This window comes from Lithobates pipiens, unplaced genomic scaffold (assembly GCF_037356315.1).
Source record: "Lithobates pipiens isolate NorthernLeopardFrog02 unplaced genomic scaffold, aLitPip1_a1.2 Scaffold_18, whole genome shotgun sequence".
Taxonomy (NCBI): domain Eukaryota; kingdom Metazoa; phylum Chordata; class Amphibia; order Anura; family Ranidae; genus Lithobates; species Lithobates pipiens.
The window spans coordinates 553904537-553925049 of record NW_027507758.1 but is presented as its reverse complement, the minus strand read 5'-3'; the positions used below and the strand labels follow the sequence as shown (position 1 = coordinate 553925049).

General features: G+C 46.1%; 1 protein-coding gene across 8 annotated transcripts in view; it reads left to right on the top strand.

Annotated features, from left to right (window-relative positions):
- LOC143988956 (uncharacterized) overlaps positions 1–20513 on the top strand; it is a 570864-nt gene that overhangs the window by 214994 nt on the left and 335357 nt on the right. The window contains exon 1 of one of the 8 annotated variants that reach the window (XR_013276945.1): positions 17563–17720. The exons of the other annotated variants lie outside the window; for them this stretch is intronic. The gene's annotated coding sequence lies outside the window, so the exon portion shown is untranslated. Of the gene's footprint in view, positions 1–17562; positions 17721–20513 lie in introns of those variants that run through there. 8 annotated transcript variants of the gene reach the window in all.

The following is a 20513-nucleotide window of genomic DNA, read 5'->3' as shown; positions in this document are numbered from 1 at the left end:
GGGGGTGCTGATGGGACCCTCTGATGTAAGGGGGCTGGTAATGGGACACTCTGATGTAAGGGGGTGCTGATGGAACACTCTGATGTAAGGGGGCTGCTGATGGGACATTCTGATGTACGGAGGTGCTGGTAATGGGACACTCTGATGTTAGGGAGTGCTGATGGGACTCTGATGTTAGGGAGTGCTGATGGGACACTCTGATGTAAGGGGGCTGGTGATGGGACACTCTGATGTAAGGGGGTGCTGATGGGACTCTCTGATGTAAGGGGGTGCTGATGGGACTCTCTGATGTTAGGGAGTGCTGATGGGACACTCTGATGTAAGGGGGCTGGTGATGGGACACTCTGATGTAAGGGGTGCTGATGGGACTCTCTGATGTTAGGGGGTGCTGATGGGACACTCTGATGTTAGGGTGTGCTGATGGGACACTGATGTAATGGGGCTGGTAATGGGACACTCTGATGTAAGGGGACTGGTAATGGAACACTCTGATGTAAGGGGGTGCTGATGGGACACTGATGTAAGTTGGTGCTGATGGGACTCTCTGATGTAAGGGGGTGCTGATGGGACTCTCTGATTTAAGGGGGTGCTGATGGGACCCTCTGATGTAAGGGGGCTGGTGATGGGACACTCTGATGTAAGGGGGTGCTGATGGGACTCTCTGATGTTAGGGAGTGCTGATGGGACACTCTTATGTAAGGGGGCTGCTGATGGGACACTCTGATGTAAGGGGGCTGCTGATGGGACACTCTGATGTAAGGGGGCTGCTGATGGGACACTCTTATGTAAGGGGGCTGGTAATGGGACACTCTGATGTAAGGGGGCTGGTAATGAGACACTCTGATGTAAGGGGGCTGGTAATGGGACACTCTGATGTAAGGGGGTGCTGATGGGACACTCTGATGTAAGGGGGTGCTGATGAGACACTCTGATGTACGGAGGTGCTGGTAATGGGACACTCTGATGTAAGGGGGCTGGTAATGGGACACTCTGATGTAAGGGGACTGGTAATGGGACACTCTGATGTAAGGGGGCTGGTGATGGGACACTCTGATGTAAGGGGGTGCTGATGGGACTCTCTGATGTTAGGGGGTGCTGATGGGACACTCTGATGTTAGGGAGTGCTGATGGGACTCTGATGTTAGGGAGTGCTGATGGGACACTCTGATGTAAGGGGGCTGGTGATGGGACACTCTGATGTAAGGGGGTGCTGATGGGACTCTCTGATGTTAGGGGGCGCTGATGGGACTCTCTGATGTTAGGGAGTACTGATGGGACACTCTTATGTAAGGGGGCTGGTGATGAGACACTCTGATGTAAGGGGGTGCTGATGGGACTCTCTGATGTTAGGGTGTGCTGATGGGACACTCTGATGTAAGGGGGCTGGTAATGGGACACTCTGATGTAAGGGGGCTGGTAATGGGACACTCTGATGTAAGGGGGTGCTGATGGAACACTCTGATGTAAGGGGGCTGCTGATGGGACATTCTGATGTACGGAGGTGCTGGTAATGGGACACTCTGATGTAAGGGGGCTGGTAATGGGACACTCTGATGTAAGGGGGCTGGTGATGGGGCACTCTGATGTAAGGGGGTGCTGATGGGACTCTCTGATGTTAGGGGGTGCTGATGGGACACTCTGATGTTAGGGAGTGCTGATGGGACTCTCTGATATTAGGGAGTGCTGATGGGACACTCTGATGTAAGGGGGCTGGTGATGGGACACTCTGATGTAAGGGGGCTGGTGATGGGACACTCTGATGTAAGGGGGTGCTGATGGGACACTCTGATGTTAGGGGGTGCTGATGGGACTCTCTGATGTTAGGGAGTGCTGATGGGACACTCTGATGTAAGGGGGCTGGTGATGGGACACTCTGATGTAAGGGGGTGCTGATGGGACTCTCTGATGTTAGGGGGCGCTGATGGGACTCTCTGATGTTAGGGAGTACTGATGGGACACTCTTATGTAAGGGGGCTGGTGATGGGACACTCTGATGTAAGGGGTGATGATGGGACACTCTGTTGTAAGGGGGTGCTATTGGGACACACTGATGTTAGGGGGCGCTGATGGGACTCTCTGATGTTAGGGAGTGCTGATGGGACACTCTCATGTAAGGGGGCTGGTGATGGGACACTCTGATGTAAGGGGGTGCTGATGGGACACTCTGATGTTAGGGGGTGCTGATGGGACACTCTGATGTTAGGGAGTGCTGATGGGACTCTCTGATGTTAGGGAGTGCTGATGGGACACTCTGATGTAAGGGGGCTGGTGATGGGGCACTCTGATGTAATGGGTGATGATGGGACACTCTGTTGTAAGGGGGTGCTGATGGGACACACTGATGTTAGGGAGTGCTGATGGGACACTCAAAATGTAAGTGGGCCGGTCTGGATGAAGTCCAGGGCCAAATTTCTGTCCCAGTCCAGCCCTGGTGGAGAGGGATCAGATCTGTGACCCCGTTAGGGAGACTCACCCTCTACTTTCATTTTTAACCATTATCATCGAAAGTGAAGGTAAAAGGAAATCACTAATTTTGGGTTGACGCCGAAACAGGATTATCGGCACTAGTTCTGGTGACACCCAGGGATTCCCTTACTCAGGAGGGATTTCCTCTCAATTCCTGTATTTGGCATGGGATAGGATGTGAAAGGAAGTCTGAACAACGAGCCACAGATGTGGAAAGAAAACTGACGGGTGGTTGTAACCCTCCCTTGCTCTATTAAAAAGAAAAAGAAAAAAAATTTGGTCTACAGTTCAACAATAAGGGCTCATTTACTTGGGCACCATACAGCATTAGGACCCCTTTCACGCTGAGCCGTGGCCGCATTAGCGCTAAAGCAGTGAGCATTTTAGCTGCACTTTAGTGATGTTTAATCAGGGTGTTTAACCCCCACTAGCTGGGCACTTTTAACCCCCGCTAGCGGCTGAAGAGGGGGTTAAACGTACCCATGTTGTGGCGCTTCCGAAGTACTTTTCAGGCTCTTTGGAAGCGCTGCCAATTCATTTCAATGGGCAGGGTGTTTTGGAAGCTTTGTATACAGCACTCCCAATCCGCTCTAAAGATGCTGCTTGCAGGACTTTTCCTAACGTCCCCCAAGCGCACCGCCCCAGTGTGAAAAGACACACTAAAATGTATTATAAAAAGGAATCCCCTGGGGGAGGATTTTAAAGGCACGTACAACTTGATTGAAAAACAATGAAAAATATTTTATTACATAAAACAAACAAGGAAGTAATATACAATATACATAAAAAAAATATCTCTGGGTACAATTATAAAGACACTGTTAATAACAATGTGCACCACATAGGTTTATAATATAATCCATGTAGGTATAGCCACCCTACGCGCTTCGGAGCTTAATAAAGCATATCCTTCTTCAGGGGTGTAGATACAACATTAACATGGAATCTGTTGAATAACGGAGGACAAGATATTAGAGCGGGAGATGTAAGCGCCCAGATGTAATCCACATATAAACTGACAAAAGAATCCATATAAGCCATGGGAATACCATGGATTTGGGGGTGACAAATAATGAAATAAAAAATGGTCATGTAATAGAGTTGCACAAAATGCTGAAGGCCTCCCTCGCCCTTAAAGGTACAGAATAAAATAATTAGCTTCAAACACTGGCAAAATAGAACGATAATCAATTATTATAGTGCAATATAACTCTACTGCTTAGTTTAACAATAACACAATCATACAACAGTTCATTTAGCAATAACGCCATCAAAATAAATAATAGTACATATTGGATGATTTATATGTAAAAAGCGCAAAAGATGACAAAAAAAGATAGTGGTATAAATATCATAAGTATAAGTAGCTAATTCCCTATTGTTTCCTACCCCCTGAGACGAACCCTTCCAAAAACGGTTTGAACCAAATAGTGTCGTTAAGACCCGGAGACTGAGTAGCTTTCAAGGAGTGAATCCATCTGCAGGAGAATTTTGTTCCAATCTCCCCCCCTGTGGTTTGGGTAAATTCTGTCCAAGATGAGGAATTTGATTTTGGGGAGTTTCCCCCATGGACTAAGGTGGTGTGGCGGCCTAGGGGGAGGTCCGGATCACAGGTGCGCATACTAGTAATATGCCTATATGCACGTTTCCAAAATTCCTGTTTGGTTTTGCCAACGTAAAAACAACTGCACTCACACAGGAGCAAATAAATTACTCTGAATGTGTGGCAGTTGGCAAAGTGTTTTGGGTGAAAGATTTTGCCATTGGGCAAAAGTGGATTTTTTTGTGTCAACATAAATTTGCAGTTATGACATTTACCGCATGTAAAAGTGCCTTTGTATTTGCAGTGTGTAAAACTTGTAGCGTCTCGAAATTCACTTTTCACAAGGGTGTCACCAATGGATGTGGCTTGTTTGAAAGTAAAGGAGGGTTTTGATGTCACAAATTTGCCTAGAGACGGATCGCATGTAAGAATGTGCCAGCATTTTTCAATCATTTTCTTAACCTGCTCTTGTTGGTTGCTAAATTTAGTTATAATTCTGATATCCTCAGTTTCCTTTTTAGATTTTTTGCGATGTATAAGGTCGATTCTATTGTGAAGGCAAGCTCGTTTGAAGGCGCGCTTCAGGGAGGTATGGGAATAGCCCCGCAAAAGCAATCTCTTGCGGAGCTGATTGGCCTCCTCCCGAAACACGACCTCATCCGAGCAATTACACCTAACTCGAAGGTACTGGCTGTACGGGATGGAATTTATTAGGGGTTTGGGATGAAAGCTTGACACGTAGAGAATAGAGTTGCCTGCAGTTGGCTTCCTAAATAGTTTACTTAACACTTTGCCAGATTCACCCCTGTAAATCTCCACATCAAGGAAGGTGATGCGATCAAGATCAGAGTTCATAGTAAAATGTAGATTAAAGTTATTCTTGTTAATTTTCAGGAGCCACTGTTCTAACGGGTCATGGGGGCCGTCCCAGATGATGAAGATGTCGTTGATGTACCGGTACCAACAAAGAATGTGGTCCGAGTACATCGACAAGTCCTCATCATCCAGAACCATTGCCTCCCACTCCCCCAGGTACAGGTTGGCGTAGGATGGGGCATAGCAGGTCCCCATCGCTACCCCCTGCACCTAGAGGAAGTAGGAGCCGTTGAAGGTGAATACATTGTGTTGTAAAATGAAATCTAAAATTGACATGATAAACTCCCCGTATCTCGGGTCGATCTCGGGGTTCTTGGATAGAAAGTGTTGAACAACTGCTATCCCCTTTTATCGTGAGGGATCGAGTTGTAAAGGGATTCTGCATCCACTGCTACAAAGATGGCGTGGTCCAGAATGATTAAGGAATCAATGACTTGAAGAAACTAAAGAGTATCCTTAACAAAGGAAGGCAAGGAGGAAACTTTGCTAGTGTTGTCACTGACAGCCAACGCCTGAGATAATTGGCCTACCAGGGGGGTTGTTTGCATTCTTGTGAATTTTTGGCAAAGCATAAAATACGGGAACACGTGGAAATTTATTTTGAACAAATTCCCAAGTTTGTTGGGTGATAATTTGATTAGAGAAGGCCGAATCAATGATAGCATAAAACTCAAGGGTGTACTTCTTCACAATGTTGGCAGGGACACAACGGTACCAGTCAGTGTTGCTGAGTATTTTAGTGCACATTTCGATGTATGTTGTATTGTCAAGAAGGACAATATTTCCTCCCTTATCTGATGTTTTAATTGTGATATTTTTGTTAAGTGAGAGTTGTTTAAGGGCTATGTGTTCCTGTCTACTGAGGTTGGCTAGGACCTGCGTTTCCGGATTTTTAACGCTTCCAAATCATTGTAGATGAGCTTCAAAAATGCTGCGGCATTAGGGCATGTACTGGGGGCAGGGCAAAAGTCAGATTTCTTCTTAAGATTGGATTTAGTTTACCTTAAAAGGGATATCCTGTGGATCTACTGTGTCCTCCAACAAGGAGGTTAAATCGAGTTGATCAATAAGGTCAATTGGATTATTTTCTTTCAAAAGGGCCACTAATTGGTCCAGTGCTTGTGTTTCTTGGGAGGTGTGTGTAGTATGAACTTCCTTATTGGAGAAAAGTTTCTTTAGAAGTAATTTACGAACAAATAATTGAAGGTCTTTATATACGTCGAATACATCAATATCTTGGGTAGGGCAAAAATTGAGGCCTTTCCTCAGGACGTTAATTTCATCAACAGGGAGCTTGTAAGAAGAAAGATTAACTTTGGTTAAATCAGATAATAACTCGCCTGCAAAAACGGCTCTCCTGCAGTCTGTGTGGAAGCCCCAAGTGCTTTCACACTGAGGAGATGCGCTGGCAGGACTTTAAAAAAAAGTCCTGCAAGCAGCATCTTTTGAGTGGTGTATACCGCTCCTCCACCACTCCTGCCCATTGAAATGAATGGGCACCACTGCCGAAGCACCTGCAATGCGATTTGGCAGCTGAGCTTCACGGGCACATTTAACCCCTTCCTGGGCCGCTAGCTGAATTATAAGTGCCCCGCTAAAATGACGGTAAAGCGCTGCTAAAACTGGCAGCGTTTTACCGTCAACGCCTGCTCGCTCCAGTGTGAAAGCAGCCTTAAGACCCCTTTCACACCAGGGTGTTTTGCAGGCGCTATAGCGTTAGAAATAGAGCTTGCAAAACGCCCTAAAGAAGCTGCACCATTGTGTGTAGTGTGAAAGCCCGAGGGCTTTCACACGACAGCGGTGCACTGGCAGGACGTCAGAAAAAAGTCCTGCCAGCAGCTTCTTAGGAGCGGTGTGTTTACCGCTCCTCCACCACTGCTCCCTATTGAAATCAATGGGGCAGCGCTGTAATACTGCCGGAAAAACGCCGCTATTGCGGCGTATTGCTGGCGGGTTTAACCCTTTCGCGGCCGATAGTGGGGGTAAAAGTGCCCCGCTAGCACCCGAAATGCGCCGCAAATCCGGCGGTAAAACGCCACTAAAAATAGCAGCGTTTTACCACCCACGCTATCGGTGGTGTGGTGTGAAAGGGGTCTTGGTGATACAGAAAATTTCTTACATTTAACAAAACAAACATCCAAACAGTTCACGTGTATGTATAATTTAGAATTATATATATATATATATATATATACATATAAAAAAACAGGTAATCAAAACTTTTGGATGAAAAAAAATGGGCTAACTTTACTGGTTTTTTTTTTTTTTTTTTTTTTAAATCTGTGTATTTTTTCCCCAAAAAATTGAGTTTGAAAGACCGCTGCGCAAATACCGTGTGACATAATATATTGCAACAACCGCTATTTTATTCCCTAGGATCTCTGCTAAAAAATATATATATATAAGTTTTGGGGGTTCTAAGTGAATTTCTAGCAGAAAATACTGGATCTTTATTTGTAAGCATCAAGTGTCAAAAAAGATTTAGTCTTTAAATGGTTAAACTGAGAACTTCTACACACAGAGTTCAATTCATTCATTCAAGTGTAAACATTGTATCATTTTGATCTTTTCTTGGCAGACTGCCCAGGAGACAAGTCACTGAAGTCATTTGCAAGTTGCGCTGAATATATCATCGGCCTTTTTTAACAGAACAATCGGCCGATGCCGATTAATTAAAAAACGCCAAATATCGGCTGATATATCGGTCGACCTCTAGTTGAGACTGTACAATTATGGGGGGTGCCCACAAGGATTTGTTCTAAAAAAGAAGGATCATTGGAAATGGTGTCAATAGAAGTAATAGTAATTGGGTTTTGATTTACAGTGCTAGTGTGGGTGTTAGGAGCGGCTTCCGGAACAGCCGCGGAAGGTGTAACCAACTGCCCCGGAAGTGATGTAGATGGAGGTGCAGATTGAGGATGTGTAATCATATAGAGTGTGAGTTTTTTAGCTTGTTGCTTTTCGGTGGAATCGCCGGAATATAAATTAGTACTCGGTGTGGTCTTGGATTTTTGATTAGATTGGGAATGTGAGGGGTGCGACTGATACGAGGAGTTTGATGTAGAACGGGGAAAAGAGGAAGTGTTTCTAATTGGTTGAGTAGAATTAACCGAGGGGTGTGGTAGATTTAAAGGGCCTTTACTTAAATTGGGTTTGTTGGAGGTAAAGGTCCATGTATGTATATTATATGTTACTTCCTTGTTTGTTTTATGTAATAAAATATTTTTGATTGTTTTTCAATCAAGTTGTATGTGCCTTTAAAATCCACCCCCACGGGATTCCTTTTTATAAACCATTTTTTCCGGATGTGGCACAACTAATACCGAAATGGGATCAGGAGATCAAGTCGTAGTCAAACATAATAACGAATGGGGATTCATTTTGGATTTTCATATGCAATACAAAGTGGTAGAAGATATCTTCAAGCGGCATTGGCATGTCCTTTTGCTAGATAAAAAACGAAATCCTGCATTTCCATCTCAACCTCAATTTATTTATAGGAAGGCCCCAAATTTCGGTGACAAAATTATAAAAGAAAGTGGTTGACCCCCCGAAACCTCCAACTACTTTTTGGGATCGAAATGGCTTTTTTGCTTGCCGGAGATGCAAAGCTTGCTGAGAAATCTCTAGGCCAGTTAGATCATTATACAATTTTTCCTCTCCATCAAATAATCGAGTGTTCAACATAAAACAGTTTATTACATGTAACAGCACTCACGTTGTATATGCTTTAAAATGCCCTTGTGGGTTGATGTATATTGGAAGGACAAAAAGAAAATTTAGAGTGAGAATCGCTGAACACATTCATAAAATTAAAATTGGATTCAAAGACCATAATGTGTCGTTACATTTCAAACTCAAATATAATATGGACGCCACTGGTCTCCAATTTTGGGGAATTGAACAAATCAAACCCTATTGGAGAGGAATCAATATGGTACGGGAATTGTCAAAACACGAGACTCAATGGATATAATTAGTTGATGTTTTGAGTCCTAGGGGCCTGAATATCGAATTGGACATCAATTGCTTTATAAGTGACACTTAATCAGATTATATCAATTACATGGATGCGCCCCCTGTGGTGGATTAGATCATTTACGCTCTACCATTCATGCATTGTTAGAAGGGGTTGGATACACAGAATTATCTATATAAAGGAAAACCAGAGACGATCCTGTATAAAAGAACCACATCCGAGTACACACAAAGATCAATGATGATCGTAGAGTAGTGTGCATAAAAGTAATTACATAAGAGCAATCATATAAAAAGAATGACACACGTACGGATGGACTTACTATAGACGCTTCTGTGAAATATATACACAGATTTTCATTTGAATTAAAAATCATTTTCCAGTTAAAAATAATTTTTAAACTATAATTTATTTCTTAAACTAAAATCAATTTAGATTTGAATTTGTTCCTCGATTTTTTGATTATAGATGGGTTATTTACTAATCAAAATAAAAGGGCATAATCTATCATGGTGTTAAATCCCCATAATTTCTAAACCAGTTCCGGATTTATTCATTTCATTCTTAAGGTACTGTAATTTTAAATCTTTTTTTTTTAATATATATTTTTTAATGAATTAATTAGTTTTAATTCATTAAATAATAGTGTGCTTGCTCTTACTTTCACAGCGATACCTCACATGTGTGGTGCCATGGGCATAGCATAAGGGGTTGCAGGGGTCACAATGGCAACCCTGTCCCTAGCTCCAGGGGGCCCCAGCAGCCTCCCTGCCATATTATCATATCCTCCACAAAGTCCAGCTCTGATCTGCCATAGGGCCCCACAGCCACGCTCCAGTACTGGGTTTCCATTTTGCCTTCAACAATTGACACCCCTCCAATCTCATTGGCTGTGAAGCATTTCCAGAATGGAGAGGAGCATGAGGTAAGAACAGCCCAGGATGGGTAAGTGTCTGTGCTGTGTGCTGGCAACATGGAATGGTAACCGTGCTTAGCGAGGCAAGAGGAGGAGACTGCTGCTGTCCTATAGCCATGATGGGACCTTCATGTGTCTTCTAGTCACCAGCTGGGATACTCTGTACGCCCCCACTCGGGGATGTCTGCTTACCCCGACTTCCCTGACAACTGGGGAAAAGATATACACCTCCGGGAGGTGACCTTCCCCCAACACCTTCCAAAACTCACAGAGAAACCTTCAGAAATTGCTAAAACAAATCCCTTAACATCTCATCAGGGGGCCCCTGAAGGGCTACTGGCTCCAGATTTCATGTCACATGGCTTTGCCGTCCCAGATCTAAGTTGCACCCCCCCAAAGCCCCCTGACCACCCCACTGCCCTGGATACTATGCCCGGCTGCTGAGCTCCTTTCCCATTACAGCACTCTATACTGCTCCTTCTCCGCAGGGCTGAAATCACATTCCTTTACAACACAGCCAGTTAGCCATGATCTCCACAGGGTGTATCTGCCTACTGCAAATACACTGCCGTTCTGACAGAGAATTTCGCAAGTCAGAAGGACAACATAAAAGCCAGAAACACCCTGTGAAGACTGAGAGACTGCGTGTAAAGGAATGTGATTTCAGACCTGTGTAGTGTGGGGGCCGAGGAACTCTATACAGTGCTGAGATGGGAAAGGAGCAATGTCAAGTGACCTGCCAGGGGTCCCTCTCCTCTGATTCTCCAACGGTAATCACTGTCCTCTCATGTAAAGAGGAACTCAAAACTCTTAAGCCACTTTGGGTATCTTGGCATGCAGTGGGTGTTTCTGCACGCACGGTTGAAGTGGTGGGTGGTAATGAGGGGGGTCCAGGCCAACTTTTGCATCGGGGCCCACAAGCTTCAAGGTATGCCTTGTGTGGTGCGACCGCTATTTACATAAGTATGCAGGACCTACATGCACGTTTACATTTGTGCATGAGCATGGGTGTATGGGGCGCTTACATATTTTTTTTTTTTTTGGATGAACTTTATTGCTATCACAAGGGATTAACAACATTCATGGTCTGTGACATATCCAGTTTTTAAGCCCATATCTCTCCTTTTGCCTCCAAAGCATGTGATCAAAGCAAGATCAGTTTGATCAGATGCTGTACAAACCAGTAATGGCTTCTAATCAAAACAAAAGTAATGTAACAGAAGAGGGGAAGAAACTCTTTCACAGTGATTGCGATTAGAGCGGTTATATTGGTAGCCGATGGGACAGGAGAGCCCGGTAAAGGTGGATAGGGTCCCCCTTGCTCCATCTGTAAAAATGACCGAGAGGCTGTAGAGCCAATTGGACCATTTTTCCCCAAATAGCGAAACACTCAGAGAAAAAGGATAATACCAAGACCATTGTTGTAGCTGCACTGATCCTGATCCTTGCTGAGCTTGAATCCATGTATGACTGGCTTTAGTTTGCCTCTATAGATACCCTGTGCTGTTATTCCAGGTATAACAGGCCCCTGTGCACAAATGGCATCCCACACTGTGTATTTTTGGCCCAGGGATGACATCTAGCACCGTGTGTCACGGGCCCACAGATCAGGTGGCACACCGGATATGGCAATGGTACACTCATGAAAGGAGGATGGGAAAAGGGAAGTCTATTATAAAACATTTTCAGATGGGCATTCCAATCAGGTCCACCTATCAGTTTTTACGGCTGACTTGATTGGAAGGTCCATTCATCCCTATGGACAAGCAGCTGTACACAGACTTGTGTCCATTTACACCCGCCTACCCCTGGGTTCGATCAGGCCCTTAAAAACAAAGCGTAGAGGACTCTCTCTTGAGTTTAAGGTGAAGCAGTTCCTACTGAACTGTCCGAGATTCAAACCATGTATGGGCAGGCTGATTGCACCCAAGCTTATTGATCAATCCACTTGGGTACAACTAGCCTGTTTGATTTTTCATGAGATCATTGCTAGAGGTTAAGCAATAATCACTGTGGCTCTCCCCATGAGGAGAACACAATAGCTCCACGGGATGGATTCCCCCATCAACATCAGTGTTGATGGGGGAATGCACCTATTTTCTTTCCTGCAACCACAGGTTGAAAATCTAACCATCTATGGCTGGCTTAACAGTCATCGGAGTTGCACCTGCTCTGACTAGATGGAGGTTGGAATCAGACCTGTGTTCCGGTGCATTGTGTTTAGAACGAATAAAAGAAAAAAAAATTCTTACACACACTATTTATTTTTATTTCATTTTATTAAATGTTTTTCACAATATAACAATAAAGTATATACATAATTTCTTCTGCCATGATGCACCACAATGCATGGTAGTGCGTTGAACTGCATTGTGTTGAATTGTACTGCATGTGTGTTGGAAGTGCATTTGGTCAATGTGTTGGGGTACCATTGACGATGGATGGCACTGCACCACACTGATGCTTGTAACGTGAATTAAAAAAACATAGGTTGGGGTAATGCACATTTACCACAACACAATGGTGTGATTTTGCACTAAAGCATGGCAGTTCACAGAACCATCCAAAACACAAATTTCCCCAGCATACTTACCAGCTAGCCAGCATAATATAACGAAAAAAAGGCTAAACTGTTTCTGCAATTTACATTGGATGCAAATATATGTGAAGCCGCACTGCCACGTCAAGGCCCCTCTGCAAAGTGCGGTCCCTAACTATAATGTTTCTAAATTGAGAAATATATAGGAAGAAATAAATAGAGTGTCTAAACTAGTTACAATTTTTTTTTTAAAAACAGAGGTTTTTGTTATATATTTGCATTCATAAGTGAAGCTACATAGAGCTCCCAGGGATCCCATTGGATCTTCCTTGTGGCTTGTGCTTGGTCACAGTGAGACCTCGTATGATTGGGATTTCTGTGTCCCTCTAATGTAATGTTTCCAGGGTATATGCCTGTTAACCCTCTAAGTCTTAGGTGCTCGCAGTGATACTGGTGTTAGGTTTAGAAAGTCTCTAGCACTCAAAAAGATTATTTCCACTTATTGTGAAAAAATTTCATATTATTCCAGCCACTGTTTTATTGCTGGTTTGATAGTACCAGAAAATAAAAAAAAACTGGCCTCCAACCTCCCCTTATAGCCAGTCCAACACACACCTAAAAAGTATCAGCCTCCCGCCTGCAAAAAAACCCTGTGTCACTCCTGGAGCCTGAACGGCCCACTTTGATGGAGCCAGAACGGGGGTGTCACACTCTCCTGGAGCCTGAAAAGGCCCATTCTTCTGGAGCCAAACTGGCCCATTCTTCTAGAGCCTGAACGGCCCGCTCTGATGGAGCCTGAACAGCCCTCTCTGATGGATCCTGAACGGCACAGTCTGATGGAGCCTGAACGGCCCGCTCTGATGGAGCCTGAAAGGCACAGTCTGATGGAGCCTGAACCGCCCGCTCTGATGGAGTCTGAACGGGGGTGTCACACTCTGATGGAGCCTGAACGGGGGTGACACGAGCTGATGGAGCCTGAACGGGGGTGTCACACGCTGATGGAGCCTGAACGGGGGTGTCACATGCTGATGGAGTCTGAACGGGGGTGTCACACTCTGATGGAGCCTGAAAGGGGGTGTCACACGCTGATGGAGCCTGAAAGGGGGTGTCACACTCTGATGGAGCCTGAAAGGGGGTGTCACACTCTGATGGAGCCTGAAAGGGGGTGTCACACTCTGATGGAGCCTGAACGGGGATGACACGCGCTGATGGAGCCTGAACGGGGGTGTCACACGCTGATGGAGCCTGAACGGGGGTGTCACACTCTGATGGAGCCTGAAAGGGGGTGTAACACTCTGATGGAGCCTGAACGGGGGTGTCACATTCTCCTGGAGCCTGAAAAGGCCCATTCTTCTGGAGCCAAACTAGCCCATTCTTCTAGAGCCAGAGAAGCCCACTCTTCTGGAACCTGAATCTCCCAATCGTCTGGAACCTGATCGGCCCAATCCCCTGAAGCCTGAATCTCCCATTCTTCTGAAACCTGATCGGCCCAATCTCCTGGAGCCTGAATCTCGCACTCTGATGGAGCCTGAATCTCGCACTCTGATGGAGCCTGAACTTCGCACTCTGATGGAGCCTGAACTTTGCACTCTGATGGAGCCTGAACTTCGCACTCTGATGGAGCCTGAACTTCGCACTCTGATGGAGCCTGAACTTCGCACTCTGATGGAGCCTGAACTTCGCACTCTGATGGAGCCTGAACCTCGCACTCTGATGGAGCCTGAACCTCGCACTCTGATGGAGCTTGAATGGGGGTGTCGCACTCTGATGGAGCCTGAACCTTGCACTCTGATGGAGCCTGAATGGGGGTGTCGCACTCTGATGGAGCCTGAATGGGGGTGTCGCACTCTGATGAAGCCTGAACGGGGGTGTCGCACTCTGATGGAGCCTGAACGGGGTTGTCGCACTCTTCTTGAGTCTGAACGTGGGCGACACACTTTTCTGGAGTTTGAACAATTTCTTCCAACTTGTTGGCAATCTTCACTCCCAAAAATTCTGCACCCCTCCCATTTAAGTGCAGTCCATCCCTTCCATAGAGCCGGGAAGCGACTGCAAAGTCAGACCAGTTCTCCATGAAGCCAAACTCCTCTTCTCTGCACCAGTTCTTCAGCCACTTGTTAAGCTCTCTAAGCTCCTGCTGCCTTTCTGGTGTGGCTTTAGGTACAGGCAGTATTTCTGAAAATACTGCTTTGGAGGTCCTTTTTTTCAACATAATCCCTATGTCCTTGAAATCATTTTGTAGACTGCTCCATCTTCCTCTAATTTGGTCATTTGTACCAATATGTACCAAGACAGCTGGGTCCTCTCCAGCCCCACGCAACAATCTTTCCATCCGATCTGCAATGTCCCGAACCCGAGCGCCTGGTAAACAACATACTGTTCGTAGTTGAGGGTCTTTGTGACAGATTGCCCTCTCTGTCCCTCTAATAATTGAGTCCCCTACCACCAGTATCTGCCTATTCTTTCTTGTAGCCTTGCCCCCATCTTTACTGGAGGAAATGTTCCCATGGTTCACCTGACATTTTGGTTGAGTCTCAATGTCGGGTACAGTCCCAATATGCACATGACACTCTTCTGGACTTTGCACACGAGCAACACGCTCTTCTGTAGTCTGAGCGGCGGCGGCGCACCCTTTTGGAGTCTGAGCGGCGGCTGCGCGCCCTTTTGGAGTCTGAGCGGCGCGCCCATTTGGAGTCTGAGCGGCAGTGGCGCGCCCTTTTGGAGTCTGAGCGGCGGCGGTGCGCCCTTTTGGAGTCTGAGCGGCGGCGGTGCGCCCATTTGGAGTCTGAGCGGCGGCGGCGCGCCCATTTGGAGTCTGAACGGCAGCGGCGCGCCCATTTGGAGTCTGAGCGGTGGCGGCGCGCCCATTTGGAGTTTGAGCGGCGACGGCGCGCCCATTTGGAGTCTGAGCGGCGGCGGCACGCCCATTTGAAGTCTGAGCGGCGGCGGCGCGCCCATTTCGAGTCTGAGCGGCGGCGGCGCGCCCATTTGAAGTCTGAGCGGCGGCGGCGCGCCCATTTCGAGTCTGAGCGGCGGCGGCGCGCCCATTTCGAGTCTGAGCGGCGGCGCGCCCATTTCGAGTCTGAGCGGCGGCGGCGCGCCCATTTGGAGTCTGAGCGGCGGCGGCGCGCCCATTTGGAGTCTGAGCGGCGGCGGCGCGCCCATTTGGAGTCTGAGCGGCGGCGGCGTGCCCATTTGGAGTCTGAGCGGCGGCGGCGCGCCCATTTCGAGTCTGAGCAGCGGCGGCGTGCCCTCTTTTAGTCTGAGCGGCGGCGGCGCGCCCATTTCGAGTCTGAGCGGCGGCGGCGCGCCCATTTGAAGTCTGAGCAGCGGAGGCGCACCCTTTTGGAGTCTGAGCGGCGGCGACGCGCCCTTCTGGAATCTGAGCGGCAGCGGCGCGCCCTTTTGGAGTCTGAGCGGCGGCGACGCTCCCTTTTGGAGTCTGAGCGGCGGCGGCGCGCCCTTCTGGAATCTGGGCGGCGGCGGCTCGCCCTTCTGGAATCTGGGCGGCGGCGGCTCGCCCTTCTGGAATCTGAGCGGCAGCGGCTCGCCCTTCTGGAGTCTGAGCGGCGGCGGCACGCTCTTCTGGAGTCTGAGCGGCGGCGGCACGCTCTTTTGCAGTCTGAGCGGCGGCGGCACGCTCTTCTGTAGTCTGAGCGGCGGCGGCACGCTCTTCTGTAGTCTGAGAGGCGGCGGCGCTCTCTTCTGGAGTCTGAGAGGCGGCGGCGCTCTCTTCTGGAGTCTGAGCGGCGGCGGCACACTCTTTTGCAGTCTGAGCGGCGGCGGCGCGCTCTTCTGCAGTCTGAGCGGCGGCGGCGCGCTCTTCTGTAGTCTGAGCGGCGGTGGCACGCTCTTCTGTAGTCTGAGAGGCGGCGGCGCTCTCTTCTGGAGTCTGAGCGGCGGCGGCATGCTCTTTTGCAGTCTGAGCAGCGGTGGCGCGCTCTTCTGCAGTCTGAGCGGCGGCGGCGCGCTCTTCTGGAGCCTGAGCGGCGGCGGCGCTCTCTTCTGGAGTCTGAGCGGCGGCGGCACGCTCTTCTGGAGTCTGAGCGGCGGCGGCGCGCTCTTCTGCAGTCTGAGCGGCGGCGGCGCGCTCTTCTGCAGTCTGAGCGGCGGCGGCGCGCTCTTCTGCAGTCTGAATGTGGACGAAACTCTCTTCTGCAGTCTGAATGTCCCTTTCAATACTGCTCACTGTGGCAGGCCTGCCGTGTGAGCTGTGTCTGCAGTAGATCTCGCCTTCATCTGCAATAAAACCAGAGGAATTTGATTTAGCATCTTTACCTACATTTCATATATTTTTCTTTATACAACATCAAATTATGAAGAAAAAAATTCAAAGCTCCACTTCCAGGGAGAAATAGTAAACCCGACATGACAGTGACATAGGAAAAACTGCTATTGGCTTTTGTATAAAAATGCTGATTGCCTGGCAGTTATGCTGACCCACTAAAATTCCATGATTGGAAGTTTGGAAGCCAACAACAAGTATTTTTAGCAGTATAATAAAAAAGCATTTCCCAAACATAGGTAATTGCTGTGGGCACATTGTGTGGGCTGCTAAGCAATTACATGGTGTTGATCACGTGGTGGAGTGTCGGATCATTTTATCAACTGAATATCTATCATAGAGATACTACCCAATATTAATATCACAACTTATAGACTCTCTCTGTTTTTTCATATTTATTGTTTGCACATTGCTACTTACTGGGTGTGTAATATATATGTGTATTGTTTATGTTATCACATTACCTAGCGCCACTATTTACTTTTAACCTATGTTTGGTAGATGCTGTTTTATTATAGCATTTCTTTTAAAGTGGCTGCTCTATATGTATCAGGTTTGTCTTTGGCGCAGTGATAAGATCTTAGGTAGCGGCTCATTGTGATCTGGTTGTGTATTATTTTTAGCAGTATGATGTTGCACTTTCATAGTTAAATGAGTGGGCAGGTCACAAAGGAAATTGTGACAGGAAGTAGTGGTGCCACCTGCCTGGCTGTACATTGTGGCAGGGGTTTGTGAAACATCAGACCAGCTAAGCAGGGGCTTTGTTGAGTGGCAGTTTTGTCAAGAAAGTGTGTCATTATCAGCCCTGAGATCAGAACACCACAGCAGCAAATGGAACTCCCTACATGTGAAAGAAATCTGGAGACATAAAAGAAATACTTTCCCTGGCCCCATTAGTTCAGCGGGGAGGGGAGTGTGTGTTTGTGTGTTGGGGGGCACTGCAGAAAGGAGACAATTTCTTCACATTCAGGCTGAGAGCTCTGCTGTTTCTTATAATTGAGATAAAATCCCAGCCTCTTTTATATCAATCTACCGGATTCCTCTGGTGAATTTATATACAAGAGGCTGGGATTGAAGAATCGGCTCCGGTGAGGACAGCTGTGGATGTTTGGACAGGTAAGTGTCTCTATATTAAAAGTTAGCAGCTATAGTATTTGTAGCTGCTGACTTAAAAATGTTTTGGGGTAGACTGGAGCGCCTCTTTAAAGTCCCACACCTTGCAAAACCTTGGGATCAGTGGACATGCGTCCTACAAGTGTGTTTTTTTTATTTTCTTTAGCCATGACAATTTCAGTTCTCTTATATGGGTTCAATTAAAGTGCTTATAAAGGCAGAGGGATTTTATCTTGCTGCATTTCTAAAAAAATAAAAAATAAATGTATGCATGCATCTCCCCCCCAGCCCCCCGCCCCCCTAGGCTCTCTTGCTCCTCACTGGCTCAGTAAAAAAAAAGAAATAATAATAATAGGCCAAAAAAGCCAATGCTGTAAAAAAAACACACTATTGCAAAAATGTTGAAAAACTCACTGCAAAGCTACTGCCATTTTTATAACATTATTATAACGTCCGGTGTGCATGAGGAAGCTTTACCATCACTGTAATGTATGGCATTGGTTTAACCACTTAAGCCCTGGACCAATTGTCAGCCTAAGGACCAGAGGTCTTTTTACAATTTTGCACTGCACTGCTTTAACTGGCAATTGCACGGTCATGCAATGTTGTACCCAAACAAAATTTGCGTCCTTTTCTTGCCACAAATAGAGCTTTCTTTTGATGGTATTTGATTGCCTCTGCGATTTTTATTTTTTACGATATAAATGGAAAAAGACTGAAAATTTTGAAAGAAAAAAAGATATTTTCTACTTTTTGTTATAAGAAAAATCGAATAAACTCAATTTCAGTCATACATTTAGGCCAAAATGTATTCAGCCACATGTCTTTAGTAAAAAAAAGTCATTAAGCGTATATTTATTGGTTTGTGCAAAAGTTATAGCGTCTACAAACTAGAGTACATTTTCTGGAATTTACACAGCTTTTAATTTATGACTGCCTATCTCATTTCTTGAGGTGCTAAAATGGCAGGGCAGTACAACCCCCCCCCATGACCCCATTTTGGAAAGTTGAAACCCCAAGAAAATTGCTGAGGGGCATGTTGAGACCATTGAATATTTTTTTTTTTTGTCCCAAGTGATTGAATAATGACACAAACAAAAAAGTTTGCAAAAAGTTGTCACTAAATGATATATTGCTCACAATGCCATAGTTATATGTGGAATTTCACCCCAAAATATATTCTGCTGCTTCTCCTGAGTACGGGGATACCACATATGTGGGACTTTTTGGGAGCCTAGCCGCGTACGGGACCCCGAAAACCAATCACCGCCTTCAGGATTTCTAAGGGTGCAAATTTTTGATTTCACTCCTCACTACCTATCACAGTTTCGAAGGCCATAAAATGCCAAAATAGCACAAAACCCCCCCAAATGACCCCATTTTGGAAAGTAGACACCCCAAGCTATTTAATGAGAGGCATGTTGAGTCCATGAAATATTTTATATTTTGCCACAAGTTGCGGGAATATTACAAACTTTTTTTTGTGCACGAAGTTGTCACTAAATGATATATTGCTCACACATGCTATGGGCATAAGTGAAATTACACCCCAAAATAAATTCTGCTGGGGATACCACATGTGGGGGACTTTGTGGGAGCCTAGCCGTGTACCGTAAAACGCTACCAAAAAAAACTGTTAGCGATGGCAGGGATCAGGCCTGACTCTGCAAACGCTGCAGTTATGTGTTTAGTGTTTTGTAAGTGACAGTGATCAATCGATACTGCACTTGGGTGGGCTGGGCGGAGGGGCAAAACGCAGGTGCTAGCAGGTATCTGGGCTGGTCCCGCTAACAATGCTTTTTTTGTCGATTTGTGTGCCTATGTGTACCTACGTGTCAGTGTAGTGATTGGTGCACACTTACTATGTCCTCTCCTCGCAGTCCGGTCAAAAAGACCGCCCCGAGGAGAGTGAAATCGTAAACACAGGGAGGGGAAGCTTCTCATTCGCCAGGAGCGATGGAGAGGGGATGGCCAGAAACCAACGGCCATCCCCTCATCCTGGATCGCTCCTGAAGCGAAACGGACCGCCGCAGCCAGTGGGAGGGGGTCCGATCGGACCCCCCACACGCTGTAAGGCAGGCATGTACGGGTATGTGCTTGTGCCCATACATGCCATTCTTCCGACGTATAATTACATGCGGTGGTCCTAAAGTGGTTAATTATCTGCGTCTTGTAGAACGACTCCTATTGTAAATGAAAATATATTCTCCGCCTACAATGGCTTGCTACAGTTTCTGTGGAATATTTTTTTGACATTTTGGGAACTATGTATATGTGTTATGTAGGTAACAAGGGGTTAAACATGTATGTGGGGGTCTTTTCTTCCCATATTATAAATCTCTGCCATCTTGCTGGGTGGCATTGAGGTCATCAGTCCAGCCTGTAATAAGTAGCATGCAAGGCTTGTTCAAAAAAAAAAAGGCAGTTAGTAGGTGACAGTTGGAAAAAGAGGGGGGGGGGGGACTTGGCTCGGGGTAAACATATCTAAAAATAGCTGCTTTCTCCTCTTTAAAATAAATCCTCAGACTGGTGTTTACAAGACAAAAGACAGCAATGTCTATGGCCAGCCCTATACATGTGTACATAGGTTTAGTCTACTGAAAATTTTAAAAAGGGATTGAAGACTTTTCTTTTTAGCAAATGTTTTTGAATTAAGTTATTTGTCTGTTTTTTTATTGTAACTGTGTAGCACTTTGAGGTCTTTTGATGGAAAGTGCATTATAAATAACATTTATTATTATTATTATTATTATTATTATTATATGGGGGTGCCACTGTCATCAATGGGAGGAAAAA